The sequence below is a fragment of the Excalfactoria chinensis genome, chromosome 1 (assembly GCF_039878825.1).
Source record: "Excalfactoria chinensis isolate bCotChi1 chromosome 1, bCotChi1.hap2, whole genome shotgun sequence".
Lineage (NCBI taxonomy): Eukaryota > Metazoa > Chordata > Aves > Galliformes > Phasianidae > Excalfactoria > Excalfactoria chinensis.
The window spans coordinates 43,700,342-43,714,658 of NC_092825.1; the positions used below are offsets into that span (position 1 = coordinate 43,700,342).

At 37.9% G+C, this 14,317-nt stretch overlaps 1 long non-coding RNA gene across 1 annotated transcript in view; it reads left to right on the plus strand.

Annotated features, from left to right (window-relative positions):
• The first annotated feature begins 372 nt into the window (after positions 1–372).
• Positions 373–14,317, plus strand: part of LOC140255643 (uncharacterized) — a 76,674-nt gene continuing 62,729 nt past the window's right edge. Inside the window, exons 1-2 of the long non-coding RNA XR_011904516.1 lie at positions 373–1,072; positions 1,986–2,115. This is a non-coding gene — a long non-coding RNA (uncharacterized lncRNA). The remainder of the gene's footprint in view (positions 1,073–1,985; positions 2,116–14,317) is intronic.

Consider the following 14,317-nt stretch of genomic DNA (forward strand, 5'->3'; position numbering starts at 1 on the left):
AGTTAATTACATTTATTCATTTGAAACATTATTCTCCAGTAATGTTTGGGACAAGCAGAGAAAACACTGAAACCTTTTTTAGGCATCATTTATCTATTTCAATTATTTTTGACAGTGTGTGTTGATGTGTGCTTTAGCATCGGTGCTTTTCTATCGAGAGTTGGTAGCACAAGCCTTTTAAAGCACAAAGGGTAGCAGTACTTCAGCCAATCTGTGATAAAAGGGAAAAAATGAAATCACTATGGAAACTGCAGGAAGAATCTAAAAGCTTTCTTTATAAAGTAAACGTCTGATGTTTGTGACTGCGGGGGCAAAAAATTCATAAATCTGTACGATGCTATCATTTCTGATTTGTTATCGCAGCAAATGCCAAGTCTAAGCAGTCTGACCTTAGCCTTATTAAGTGCTTTCTTTTCAGATACAGTTATTATTTGACAATAGAGAGACTGCAGTGCTGCAAGGGGGAAAACTAATATATTTAAAATGTGTGCGTGTCTGCGTGCATGTATCTATCTATCTATCGATCTCTCTCTCTTCCCCCATGAAGCTTACAGAGCTGCGAGCACTGAACGTGGGAACTTGGACTGCTATTCTGAGCACATTTCAGAAAACTCTGTTGCGTCCCATTACGTGCCTGTCTTTGATCTCAAATTGAAAATCTCGGAGCCTCTTCCTCCAATCCAAAAGCAAATAAATAGCGAAAGAAAGAAACATCTCTCCTCTCAGCACGTAGGGCCTCCACGACTGAAAAATGAAGGTGGCAGTAATAGCTCTGATGAACCTGTTTGGACAACAGACAGCAACAAATACCTGTCTCTGTGGAGGAGTTTAAGAGCACTGCGGAGATCCTCAGACAGTGCAGAGCCTCTTGGCTTACACAGGCCACTGTCTTTCTCTCCAAACAATACCAGCCAAGCTTCCTCGGTACCTACAACTGAAGAGCTGCGGGAACAGGACAGTAACTAATGCAGCTTTCAAATTTGAATCTCCTGGTCTTATTAAAAAATAAGAAACGAAAGAAAGAAAAAAAGAAAAGAAAAAGACATGAATTCTAAGCAAGATGAGGGATTTGGTAAGTATTTCTTTTTCATTTGTTGCTTTAGCCTGGAGGATATTTTTAGTCATGTGTAACTTGCAAGTAGGATTAAGGCTTTGAATGAGTTTGTGGTTTTGGTTAAGGTTTTTGATTATGGAAAAAAAAAATTAATGTCTTTGCTGCTTTTCCAACTTTGTTAGCTTTTGAATTGCTTTGTCTTGTTACTTTGCTGTAATTAGTCTATTAGCTTTGTAAGTCAGATATTTTAAGATGCTGAAAATAACACTGGTGTTCCTAGGCTGTTTGAATATAAACATACCCAGTGGTAATGCACATAACTAGATATTACTCATATATACACAATAAAAGGCTTTAATATTGGTTTTAGTGTCTTAGTTTTAAAATATTGACCGAAGCCAAGTATGTACTTTCCAACTACGTGGCTCAAGCTCTGAAGGTAGTGTGAATTTTTTTAACTCATATTGAGAAAGTTAACACATGAAGATTTAATCTGTGACAGATGACAGCATGAAATTTTTTGGCAATAAATGAGAGAGATCAGAAGAATTCTTGGTTATATTCAGATTTCATGGTACACTGGTGAATGTTGCTATAATATGTACTTATGTTATTAACAGTAAGGTTTTTCAGGTGAACAGTAGAAAAAGAGAGTACAATTCTTGTAAAAGCAGGTCAATCTTTCTGTAATAAATATAAATCCTAAGAAAGATATAGTTTGACTTATTGGCTTCATTGTAGCTTTTTATACACATAATGGAAACCAATTATCTGTGGAGAAAATTTGACTTTGTGGAATGGAATTAAATTGCTTTTTAAAGGCTTCCTTAAACAGCACTAGCTGGAGGGAAGTCCAATAACATTTTTTGCTCTGAATTGTAATGACTATGCTACATCAATAAATCATGTTGTATTCTGACTTTTATAAAAGATTCTGAGGAAGAAAACTACACATGGAGACTTGAAGCTACAAGGGCAGTCCTGACTGTTTTTTCTCCACCCAGCTACTTTACTCATGGCCCTTTGAAAACAGCGATTCCTGTGAATCAGCAGTTAAAATGGTAGGTCCACATGGGCTTTTTGGTGATAAGAACTACTGCTAAATACAAATTCCTGATAACAGGTGAACTGTCAAACTGAAGTATATCTGTATTGTAGTCTGCCTATTTAAACCAGAGGAACTCTTCATTTTCATCCCTTTTGTATTGTGTTCCATTTTTAGGAAAAGTTTGATTCTGTTTATCTCTTGTCTTGATATGGAACTGGGTACAAAACTGATTCTAATAATAAGCCTCTAAATTGTTTAGTTTACTCTCTAATCACAAATATAGCCAGTGGTTGCAATTCACATACCAACAGCTAGGTAAGTGTTGGGGCTCAGTGTTGAATGGAGGGAGGTTTTGTGAATTGTGTATTTGGGATTCAGAATCTGGAGTGTTACAAATGAAAAGCCTTATTTTGAACCTCTATCCAGTCTGCTGATGTTAGCTCTAAAGTAATTGAGTGCTGAGGGGAGAGTGGGTTCGGAGGGGTGGGGGGAGTACACTGTCAACTTCTATCTATTTTTCCCAACAGATCATGAATCAAAAGTGTAATCTGTATGAGGAACATGAACTGGTGAAATGCATCTCTGATGCTAGTTTCCTATGTTGTTATGTAGAATGCTTGTAATTATCTTGCTGAGTCCTAATCCCTGACATTTGCTATCACAAAGCATCTAGTGGAGAATGCAATACTCTAATTAATGTTTCTGTGAAAAGAGTTGGGGGGAAGAAAGGTTGTGCTGTTTTAGCAGAGCGTTTTCAAGAAAAGCTATTCCGTTAATGATATAGATGTAATGTGTTGGGAAGTCTAAGTACACTTTATCAACTGTAATACCTTGTTGTTTTCTATCACAGCGTACAAATACAGTTAAACGTGTTAATTGTAAGTTATTTTCTAAAGTATGCACTGCACTTTCCTACATCAGAAGCAAAATAGGCACTTGCTCCAGTTCAAATATTTCTATATCTTGGTATTTCCTATCTCATGTTTTTAAGTATTTTCTGTGATAAATAATGCCTAGTTACCACATATAAAATAAACCTATTAAAAAATAAATAAATCAGTGCTTTCACATATCACGTCTTACAGTAATTTTTATATGAAGGAAAAGAAGATCAAAACAAAGTCAGTAAAATTTGAATTGCAGCTCATAAAGATTGCCTTGTGCCATATTTGTTTGTACAGAGAACAAGCCACAAACACTGTGAAGCTGCAAACCTGATTTTTGATCACAGGGAGACATCACTTTGTACAGTTTGTCTGCAGACTAAGGCAAAAGGTTAATTGAGGTTATGTGCTGTGGTACTTGATGTGTATTTCACCTGTATAGCAGTTAGTTTCTGAAACTTTGTGCTTTTTTATATCTGGGATGAATAATCTCTTAATACAAAGCTATTTACTAAAGAATTATTAAACTGGTATTTCTGAAGGAAAATGGGTGCAGAGTGCTGGCATGTGGCTGTGCTTACACAAGTGTGACTGCGTGGATTAACTGAAAGAAATCACTACAGTTGTGTGGTCACAGGCAACATCCTCAGGCACAGGTTTGCTATGCAGGGCAGGCATGCCTTTCTCCTTCTGAGAAATCTGTTCAAACTGTTCAAATATTGTATTTTACATGAGATGAGATATTCAACATTGTGCTCATTACACGCACCTTGCTTTTCCTCCCACTTTAGCAAAAGATCTGTTCATGTGCGCTTTTGCAAAAAAAGAAAAATAAAAGGAAAAAAAAAAAAAAAAGAATTAGTGATACTCAGTATCAAAAATCTTTGCCCTTTAGAGAAATCACATAGGAGGCACTTCATAGCAAGGTGGCTGCTATCAGCTATTTCTGGTAGACTTGACTGGAAGGAAGGGTCATCTTCCTGCCCAGAGGCAACCATCAGAGAGCATAGAAGGTCTTTGGAAAGCATTTTTCTTCCAGTATTGTCTCAAAACTTAAAGAAAGCTGTTTCCCTCACAGGCACAGCCTGGGGATGATTCCAGCAAAAACAGCAAGGGTTTCTGGGGAGGAAGTCAGGCGCTCATAGAAAGCACAGATTTCTCCATCCTCCCACGCGGTGTCCAGCTCACATTATCTCACTGTGGAAAGTTTTCCTTCTCATTCTCTCACAACCTCTTGTTTTTTAATACCATGTTGTTTTTGAATGGTGTGTGCATTTGTGTAGCTACCCAGAAGAAATGCAATCACAACAGCATTGGAAGACATGTAGGAGACTCCACTCAGGGCAGAATATCCCAGGATATTGCACTGAGCAAGGCCTTGCCAGAGTCTGACACCTGATATGGCCATGCTCAGAAGCCTCACGTGATCTACAGCTGTGCTTGAGACCCTTCTCAGAGTGGTGCTGATGGTCCTCACTTTGCAGTGCTGGCAGCATGGTGGGCAGAGTAGAAGGGACCAGGCTGTTCACCGTGCCTTTTGTAGTTGTGGCCTTGTGGACACCTTGTTAGCTGGCTCAGGTCTTCCAGGATCCAGCAGCACAGAGGCTGCCCGGCAGGCAGTTCCTCAGCAATTTTTAGTAACATTTAGGCACTGTTACTGGTTTGCCCAAAAGGGAAAGGACAGAGATGCAGAATGCTTTAGAATTTGAAATGAAATCATATTTTTTTTAAGAACACCATTGGTTTGTAAATATATTTTTAATTCAGAGCATTCCTTCTGCACAATGCTGAGCACTTCTGTAAGGTGATGAGGAAAAAGTACAGTCCAATGGATATCTCAGCCCCTAATGACTGACATTCCCATTGGCATAACTCAGATACTGTGTGACAAAACAGCAGCAGGGCTTGTGAATGCTGAGTCTTGCTTCTTTAAAACACAACTGCTGGTCCAGGGGTACTCTCCTTCACAGAGTGCATTGCCCTGAGTAACACTGATTTGCTTTCTTGCTGGTCTGCTCATTTCCTTACTGCACTGCAAGAGCCTGGAAAAGCACTGAATGCCTGGCAGTTTTATAGAAGTCTAACCAAATTCTCAAAGAATGAAGCAAAACTTACTCTGAAACACTATAAAATGACCACTGGCAAATTTTCAAACAAGGCACATGCAGATTTTTATGGTGTTACTAATAAAATAATTATTTATGTAATTGTTGGTGAGGCTTGAGTCTGAATTGATAGCATCTGCCAGGTTAAAATATGGTTTTTGACATCATGTCGCTAATTTGCAATTCTGTTAGCAGTCTGGTTATTCAAAAACAAACCCACAAATCTGTATTTCACAAATCACATTTTATAGCTGTGGGAAAAAATAATGTTGTAATCTTCTCCGTCACACTTCAAAAATTGCTTTAAAGCAATCCAGTCAACCCACCCTAAAGCAAGTATGCACATTCTATTGCAACCTGCTTGAAATGAAGTAAAGACTTGCTTAGAGTGAAGAAGGGAGAAAAGTCTGTTTAAAGCTCAGGTATAAATCTAGGCTGAGCTTATCCAATATTTAACCAGAACGTGGAATCTTTAGTCCTTCAAATAATAATACATTACTTGCTAAAAGTCAAGCACCGAGCATAAATGTCAGGATATTTTATCTAACAGCTTCCTTGATTTTGTCTTTGTGAATACATTCTTAAGCTCCATGTCTTACTAAAGAAAAATCCTTTCTGTGTATGTAAAATCAGCTTACCAAAAAAGATCACTGCAAGACTGGCATGAGTATCTGCTTCCTCTGGTGCCAACTAGTTGGCTGGGTATGTCCGTGCTCTAACACACTTCTGTGTCAGAGACCCTATCCTTCACTTCCAGCCAGTGCTGAAAACTGATTGCTGGTAGAAAATCACCCTACATGTGGTGAAGCACTAAACTGTTATTTTTTTTTTTAATTAACTGAAGTATTTATGCAAAAATGAATGATGTCTCTTCAAATTCTTTTATTTCCTTGTGAATTATGAGACTTCAGAAGGTATCAGAATAGGAGTCATTTACCTTACAGAGCTGGAATAATGTTTTACAGCTGATGTACTGTTGCTGTGTTGTCCAACACTAGGCTAGATCAGATTCCAAAATAAAAATCAATGCCTCTAAATGTGTATAGGATTTCTTCCCATGTACGTGAAACCTGAAACACTTTCCTTAACAGAAGCAGAATGATGTACCGATATTCTCATGGTTGTTTTTTTTTTTTACTTTCCCTGCCCCTCCTTCTCTAAAGCAGAAAGAGACCTTTATAAAAAAAGTAAAGCACTAGTAAATAAAGAGTTAAAATGAAGGCAGGCTCACTGGTTTGTTGAGATCTGTCAGAGTCTGAGTGGCTGGCTACATATCTGTCTGAGGAACAATAGCTACCTGTATTCTGCACGGGCTGCTGGGCAGGCACTAGCAAGCGGGAGAAGGTCTGCCTCTGCTAGAGCCTCGCTAGTGGGAATCCCTACTGACAGCCCTGCTTCACGCTGCGCAGGGGTGAAGCAGAACCTTGTCTGCTCATTGATGAGGGACAGAGCTTCGATCGCTCTTCCCCAGCTCTGACTTGGCCCGAGGTTCATATCCCCAGTCACAAAGTCCACGGGCTTTCCTTGCTCCCACACGCACCCACTCGCACACACCCCTTTGCCGGCAGATCCGTGTCACGGCTGTAACTGAGGCACACAGCAATAAACATAGCAGAACCAATCTCCATGGTGGCAAGAGGGGGCACTGGAGGTGACAACAATGGAGAAGGATCTTTCTGCTGACAAGTTTTAGGTAAGAGAGACTATTTATGTCCGCAGATGCGTATTTTATAGCCTTCTAAATAAGTTAGAAATTGTTAGCTTTCAAATGTGCCGGGTTATAGAAGTGTTTCAGTTTACTGCGGTATCCAGGCTGTTACTAGCTTGTAAAACTGCGCTTGCATGCTTTGTGTTACGAGACTGTTTGCAGGAAGCAGGCAGGGGTTTTGCATAGAAACGCTGGCTACTATAGTTACGTTCTTAAAACATTTCTAACATTTCTGTTTTTAAAAGTATTTGTGAAGATACATTTCGACTGAGTTAAAATTATGCTTAGCTGTAATAGATGTCTGTATGCAATAAAATGCTGTGTAGCTGATAGTACACATGCAATATTAAAACAGTGCTCCCTCAACCCTAATTTGTAATTATTTTTACACTCTTAACTGCACTGGGGTCAGAGAGTTTTAAAAATTAATGAGGTTCCCTGCTGAGTTCAAATAGTATAATCTACATGAGTTGTTGCTGCAGAGGACTGAAATTATTTCTGCATATTGTTATTGTAGGTGTAGAACTCTCATTTTAATCTACCGCTTTTGAACATTTTCTTTAAATGTCAGTTTAGACAAGCTGCAGTAAGGGGGGAATGATTATCCGTTTTCAGTAATGACAAATTGTGTGAGGGAAAAGCAGGGCATAGAAGGACAATACAATGCAAGCGTTTGTGAGATACGTTTTCAGATCCTATGTCAAATTTGTGTTAGATTCTCACAGCTGTGTGCAGCGTTACCTATTTACAAATAACTGCTGTTCTAGGAATAGAAAGAACAACAATACCTGCTGCTTTGTGTGCAAAGGATGTAGTTAGTAGGCTGCCTATGTGTTTGCAATGTTAAAAAGTATTGTTGGAGTACTTCAAAATGTATATGAGAGAGAACAGCAATAGTGTGAAAGAGGCAATCAAAACAAAACGATGTACCGTGCCTTTTCCTGGAAACGCCAGACAGATAGTATCACTGGCACTCTTGGAAAGTTGAATTTGCTGAATATCCTCAAATGGATGGACTGAAAAGGAAAGGGGGAGGGAGCTGTTTACTATGTGATTTCCATATTGAAATAACGACAAAGTTTCATCCTGCAAGATTTAAAGCATTGTTTATGTTTATTATAATCTACAGGGCATTATGTTTAAATGGGAATCATTTTGAAGCTGAATATGCTGCAATCAGCACTAAAGGTGCCTTGCACTCGGTCTTCCATTTGTAAGACCCACTCTGAGCTTCCTGTGATACATTGTCATGTAAATATGGTGCAGCAAGGGAAAGCGGCACTATGGAGATTCAATTTACTTTGAAAGTTGTTCATTATGGAAGGGATGAATGTTATTTATTTGATGTGAATCAAAGGCTAGAAATGACTTTTTCACTGTGAAGTCTATTGTGGTGGGTGCAGCGTGATCTAATCTTTTTAATTTTGGCTTTCACACCAGTGGAGATGAAAAGAGATCTGAGCTCATTTATTGGTTGCTAAGTCTTACTGGAGGCCTTAGTACCATTCTTGGTTGCTATGGCCAATCTGACCTCAATCTATGCAGTTTTAGGGACTTAGCAATCCCTTTTTTATTTAGGAGCATGTACCTTGATTTATGTCCAAAACTGTGCCTGAATGTCTTTGTCTACAAGTGATAAATGGCGGTGTACAATTCATCAGTTCTTACAAGTAAACACTGCTGTCCCACTAAAAATATGTTTTGTTCTGAGTTAATGGTATGGAACAAGCCAGTCTCCACAAACAGCTATCTTTTATTGTAGAGAGCTTCTGAAACTTGGAGCAAAGTGAAGGAAATTGGCATTCATCTTCTCTTCCATTAGCATTTCATTTGTGCTCTCTGGTGATGAGACTGGATGTCAGCTGACAATGAAAGGCTAGCGTTCTGTTTCCCTGCTTGAATATATAATCGATCAATTATGAATTTATTTATTCTGTACAGATATTAAAAATTCAGGAATACAATTTCTCATGCTGTTTGTCTGCTGCTTCATTATTACTAACTGTAAAAACATTTGCAGTCAAATAAACTGTAGGTTGGTTCTAGGACATTCCCAGTTTCCTCGACAAGTTCCTTGTATTCAAGTAATATCAGATATTTGCTGCTATCAGACATGTTTTGCTTGTGTGGTTCTTACTAGCACTTAGTCTTTCACATACATTAGAATTTCTCTCGCTATGAACTGTTCTAACAGGTAATTAAGAATGTAGAGGAGTTTTTAATAATCTGAGCAGTAATAATTTTGTTGTACAAAAATTTCTGGTAGTCGTTCATAATGTATGTACAACAAGCAGATGTAAAAATGAATACAGAATAGCAGAAGCTACTTTTTAATGAGGTATTAATAAATAAAATTATCTGAGAAGTTTGTTAATATGCTTTCTACTAAATTGGCTACTACTCCATGGAGAGGAAAGTCAGATCAATTGTTTATCTTAGTACTTGACACTTTATTGCTTAAGCAACACGAAGCCATTCACTCCTTAGTAATGTAATGAATATGTTTCTGCAAGAGAGTTCAATGTAGCTAAGTAGCTATGGAGCAAAAATAATTCAGTCGTGCTCATGCTTAAACTATTACACTTGAAGTAAAAGAGGTATTTCCCAAAACCTATTTTTTTTTCATAGCTTACTTTCAAGAATAGAATAAGAGTGAGCCTTAGGATTTTTATTGAGCCCACTGTTCCCTTTTTTTTTTTTTCCCTTTTTGTCTTCCCCAGGTGATTTTTAAAAATTTGAATCTACAGTGGTGACAGATTTTCTCAGTGTACTCTGTAGATAATAATTATCAGATTAAATTCTCAAAGAAATGGAATTTGCAAAGCTTTTTGGAACTACTGAACTGCCTTTCAGTGTTAGATTGATAGCTGAGTTTGCAGAGGCAGTTCCTTGGGGTTTGTTCACAATAGTGCTATTGCTTCAGCTCTTCGAAAAGCAGCAGTTATTACTAGCTTTTCCTACAAATGGTTTGAGCAACAACTGACAGAACTAACTTGGATGTTCCTCTTGAAAAGGTTCTTTAGAATAGTCAGTCCAGAATAGTCAGCATAGTTCATACACTGGCTGTTTTTTACAGTCAGAAACTGTTAAGCAAGTACTGCTCACTTTGCAATGGACTTTTTGAATTTTTTTTTTGAGTGCAACCAGAAGAAAAGATCTAAAGTCTATTGGATGTTTTAAAAATGGTTTTGCAAGAGAAATATCCTAGAAAAACATGTAAAAATACTTAGGAGATTATATTTATTTTGTCTTTGATGTTATTTCAATGCTTGGAGCTTGTTTTAACCAAGTAAGGAAAAATAACCTTTAATTTTGTGTAAAAATAATAATAATAAAAAAATATAATAGCATAATGATTAAAGAAGTTGTGTTGAATAGCACATATATTTTGTCTTATTTACACGAATATTTAAGTTGACTTGCTTCAGCACACACAGGCAGACACTGCTTTTGGAGTAAGTGTAGAATCAGGAGACATTCTTTGTCCTTGTTCTTTTCACATTTTGGTTTTCTATATACAAACATAGTACCTGAAACAGTTTCTTTGGAGCTCTAACATTCAACTTACAAAAGGAGAATACAGAAATTATGTTTTATTTCAGTCACGCGTAATGCAACAGCATTTATTAGGCTGCAAAAATATCACCGCCATTTCACTGGAGAACAAAAATGTGAGAGAAATAAATCAGTGCGTTTTCTGGGACTCTCTTCAGCTTCTGGAACAAGTTTCCATTACTGGTGTTACAGTTTAATTTTTGTAGCAGACTTTCCATTCATTAGACATTATGTAAGAAAGATGCATGAAATTGCAAATTATTGCAGGAAAAGAGGAAACCTTTTTAAGCTTCTTTTACTCTGTTATCCCCTCTGAATAAAGTTAATCATTATTCTTTCTCATCAACAGCTACCTTATCAACTATCATATAGTCCAAGTTTTGAAGAAAAGGTATAAGATTGGAGAAATCTCTATTTCTTCTCCTTAAATTGCATGGTTTTGCATGTAATCTTGCGGATAACTTGTAGAAGGTTTGGATATATGCATAACCTCCCCCTTTGCAATATTAACTAGTCTTATATCTTAGAAGAGAAGTAGGAGAATAAATTACAATGCATAAAATTGATGCATACTCATACATCTTTTTTTAAGTTCCCTCATGTTCTTCATGAGATATATGCATGTTCTTTTGCATGTACCCAGTGTAAGCAAACTATGACATGTAAAACTAGTCCATGTTTGTTTGCACTTTGGATGAAGCCAAAAAACATGTATGGATTGATTTCTTGGTCTTAATCTACCTACTTGGTATAGGGCTACTAATTTATTCTTGTGTTTGTCTACTGGTCTTCAAGTACTTGTCTATCTCTTGAGGTGTCTCATTGACTTAAATGTCATGGGAGTTGGAAGTAGAATCTGAGTGACTTGGTTGGTTATTTTACCTGCACAAAAAGGCTTTAAAGTTTGATGCCAAATAGCAGTAGGTCAAATCTTTTTAACATCTGACGGTTCTTGACTGAGGTATCGCCAGCATGTTATCCATCTTCTCCACTGGGCATCTTTCCTGTTTTTGATACTGTCTGTATATCACTTTACAGGCAGAAGATGCCTGAGAACAGAGTCACTGGGGTGAAATAATCCATTACTAAATAGCAGTCTTGCACACTTAATAAGAGAGGGGCCCTATTAAAAATAAGTATTAAAAATATTAAAGATTAAAAATAAAAAGGTAGTTTTGTAACTAAGTCCAATTCTGAGCTCATGATCAGCTTTAATTTTTGGTACCTCTCCTGTTATTTAATTTTGCACTCTATCATAACTTCTAAGATTAATATCTGTGCTTTTATATAAATGTAGTGTGTGTAGTCAGTATACATTTTGTGAGAATTACAGCTTTAAATAACATCCATTTTGTTGAAATAAGAGGGCAAGCAGAATAAACTCTTAAGGTTGTCTTGAATATTGTTACCCGTATTGTTTGTTTGCTTTAAATCAATAGGTTCTGCCAGAGCCTGGCTGAGTGAGAGCAGCGTTCTTTGTCTCTGTGCACCAATTTCATCATCTTCAATCATCCTGATGATACTATTGACCAATGATGTCAAATGTTTTCAGGCCCCAAACACTGAGTGATGTGCAGGTCTCCATGCCAAATGCAAGAATGAAGCCATTGCGATCTCTTTGGCTGGAGACCTTTGGGGGGCAGCTGCTGAGTAACGTGACTCCACTTGAACTGCAGCCTGAGCTGTCCCAAACTGAACTGCACACAGATGGCTGCTGGGATCACCTGACGACGAGTCCTTGCTCGGCTGCCGGGTGGCTGTGTGCCTGGAGCAGTCAGAGCTTTTGAAGTAGCTTAGCTGACCTGGGCTTGCAGTGCCCCCCAGAAGTGCTGGTCCTCCCTCCTCTTTGTTGCAGAAATGACTTCTGAAGCTCGCAGACCAGCTGAAAGCTAATCTGTCTTTTCTTTCCCTGGTAGGGTTAGCTTTCAGGCAGATCAATCGTCTGATCCAGCTGACTGCATGGCTGCTCAAGCCCTAGCATCAGTGCGAGAGGCAGCTGTGTCACACCACAGATTTGGGGAGGGCTGTTCGGCCCCTTGGCATGTGCAGGCACAGGAGGACATCTGTGAGCTGGGCCACTAGTGGAAATGCGGACCTGGTGCGCTGTGCTGCCTGCCTTGCCTCTGTGCTGCCTAGGGAAAGAGCCACCCACCTCAGTGGTTTCAAATACTAATGAGTCCTGGGGTGAATTATTCTTCTTTTCTTTTTTCTTTTTATTATTATTATTATTATTATTATTATTATTTCCCCTCTGCCCTTGCGTCTTGGTAGGTTTCTGATACAGATTTTCTTGCACAATTATGAAAATGTAATTTCTTGCAAAACCAGATAGATTAGACCATAGATCTGTTTCCTTGACAAAGATGCTATTCCTATTGAATCTGAATGAGTGCTAAGATCCCCCTTGATTCCAGATTCAGTTTTTAATGCTGTCAATGCTATTCTCTGAGTAAACTGCAAGCAAGCTTCTGCAATGAGTAGCCTATGTCTTCAGAGGTGTCTCTGACCTCTGTTAGCTTTTCTGTAGCACATCAAGGTATTCCCTTCAGCTTCGTTTGCTTTTATTCAGTCTGCAGTTATTGATTATATGGATTCCATCCCTCTCCTTTAGAGAATCAAGTAAGTTTGCACTTTCATTTCTTGTTGGTAATTCCTCAAGCACTTCCACAAAATCATCTTTATCTTCAATAACAGCTGTCATCCTTCCTCTAGGCCTGCAGCATCAGAAAATGGTGGCAGCGTATTCATTGCTGATGGCATGGACTTGAATCTGAAGAAATTCAATTTTGCAATGTTATTCTCAGCTCCTGGCATTACATTTTTAAATATTGCTGCATAAACTATACTATTTAGGCAGCAGTGTCATCAGAACCAATAACTCGTATAGTGATCTTATTTTCATTACTTCTTAATTTCATCATCTCAAAATCTAAATTCCTGTTATCCCGCCAGGACTCTTGCATCTGAAAGCAGAGAGCTGAGGCCCCAAGGCCTTGACTTGGCCATTAAGTGAGAGCTGTTGTTTTGGAATCTGAGGTTCTTGGTGGAAACTGCACCGGTGTTCAATTTGACATTTAACTATTACACTTACCTAAGTTTCTATGACTGAGAAAATACAGCAAATGAAAACAGGGAATGTGGTGAGGGAACAGTAGGTTTCTCTGTCAAATAAACACGTTCTTATCTTAGCATGTCTCAGTAGGATTGCTGCATTGTCCTAGACAGGAACTGCACTGTCCTGTACCAGGAAAACTGATATGAAAAGAATTTGTTTTTCCTTCTGTGGTGAAAATGCATATTCACACTTAACATTCAGTGAAATGTGATAGGCATTAAAATATAAAAATCCATGTTACTGGGCATTGTTGCAGCACAAATTATATCTTTGAAATATTTTATTGGAAAATAGATTATTTACTGCTAGGCCAAAGAACACAATTTTAGATAATTACTTTCTGGAAGAAGAAAATATTAAGCGTTTTGGACACAACATTTTGCCAGTGTAAATATATGTATACTGATATTGTCAAAAATAGCAGTCTTCCTGAGAAGGAACTTGAGATCACTGCAATTCAGTGTATTGATTCAAAATTGTTATTGAATAAAACTGACATTCTTCCTTTCAGTTCATCACCTTCCATATCCATGAAATTCGCTTAAAATCTAATATTTGTACTCACACATTCTTCTTGTCTAGAAATCCTTCACAGCTCTGGATATTACAAAAGCCTGTTATACATAATGCATTCTTGCAGTATGGCACACGTTTTGATTTTGAGTTTGCTCTAGCATTTCATTAAAAACTATAGATATGGAACATCTGTAACTTGTGCATTGTGGGTGTAGGTTACAATCCACTCACATGTTAATCATGTTTGTTATGCATTCCCTAGGCCTACTCACACTTACCCAACCTCACAAACTGTTCCATAATGTATAGTTTGATGTTTTAATATGTACATG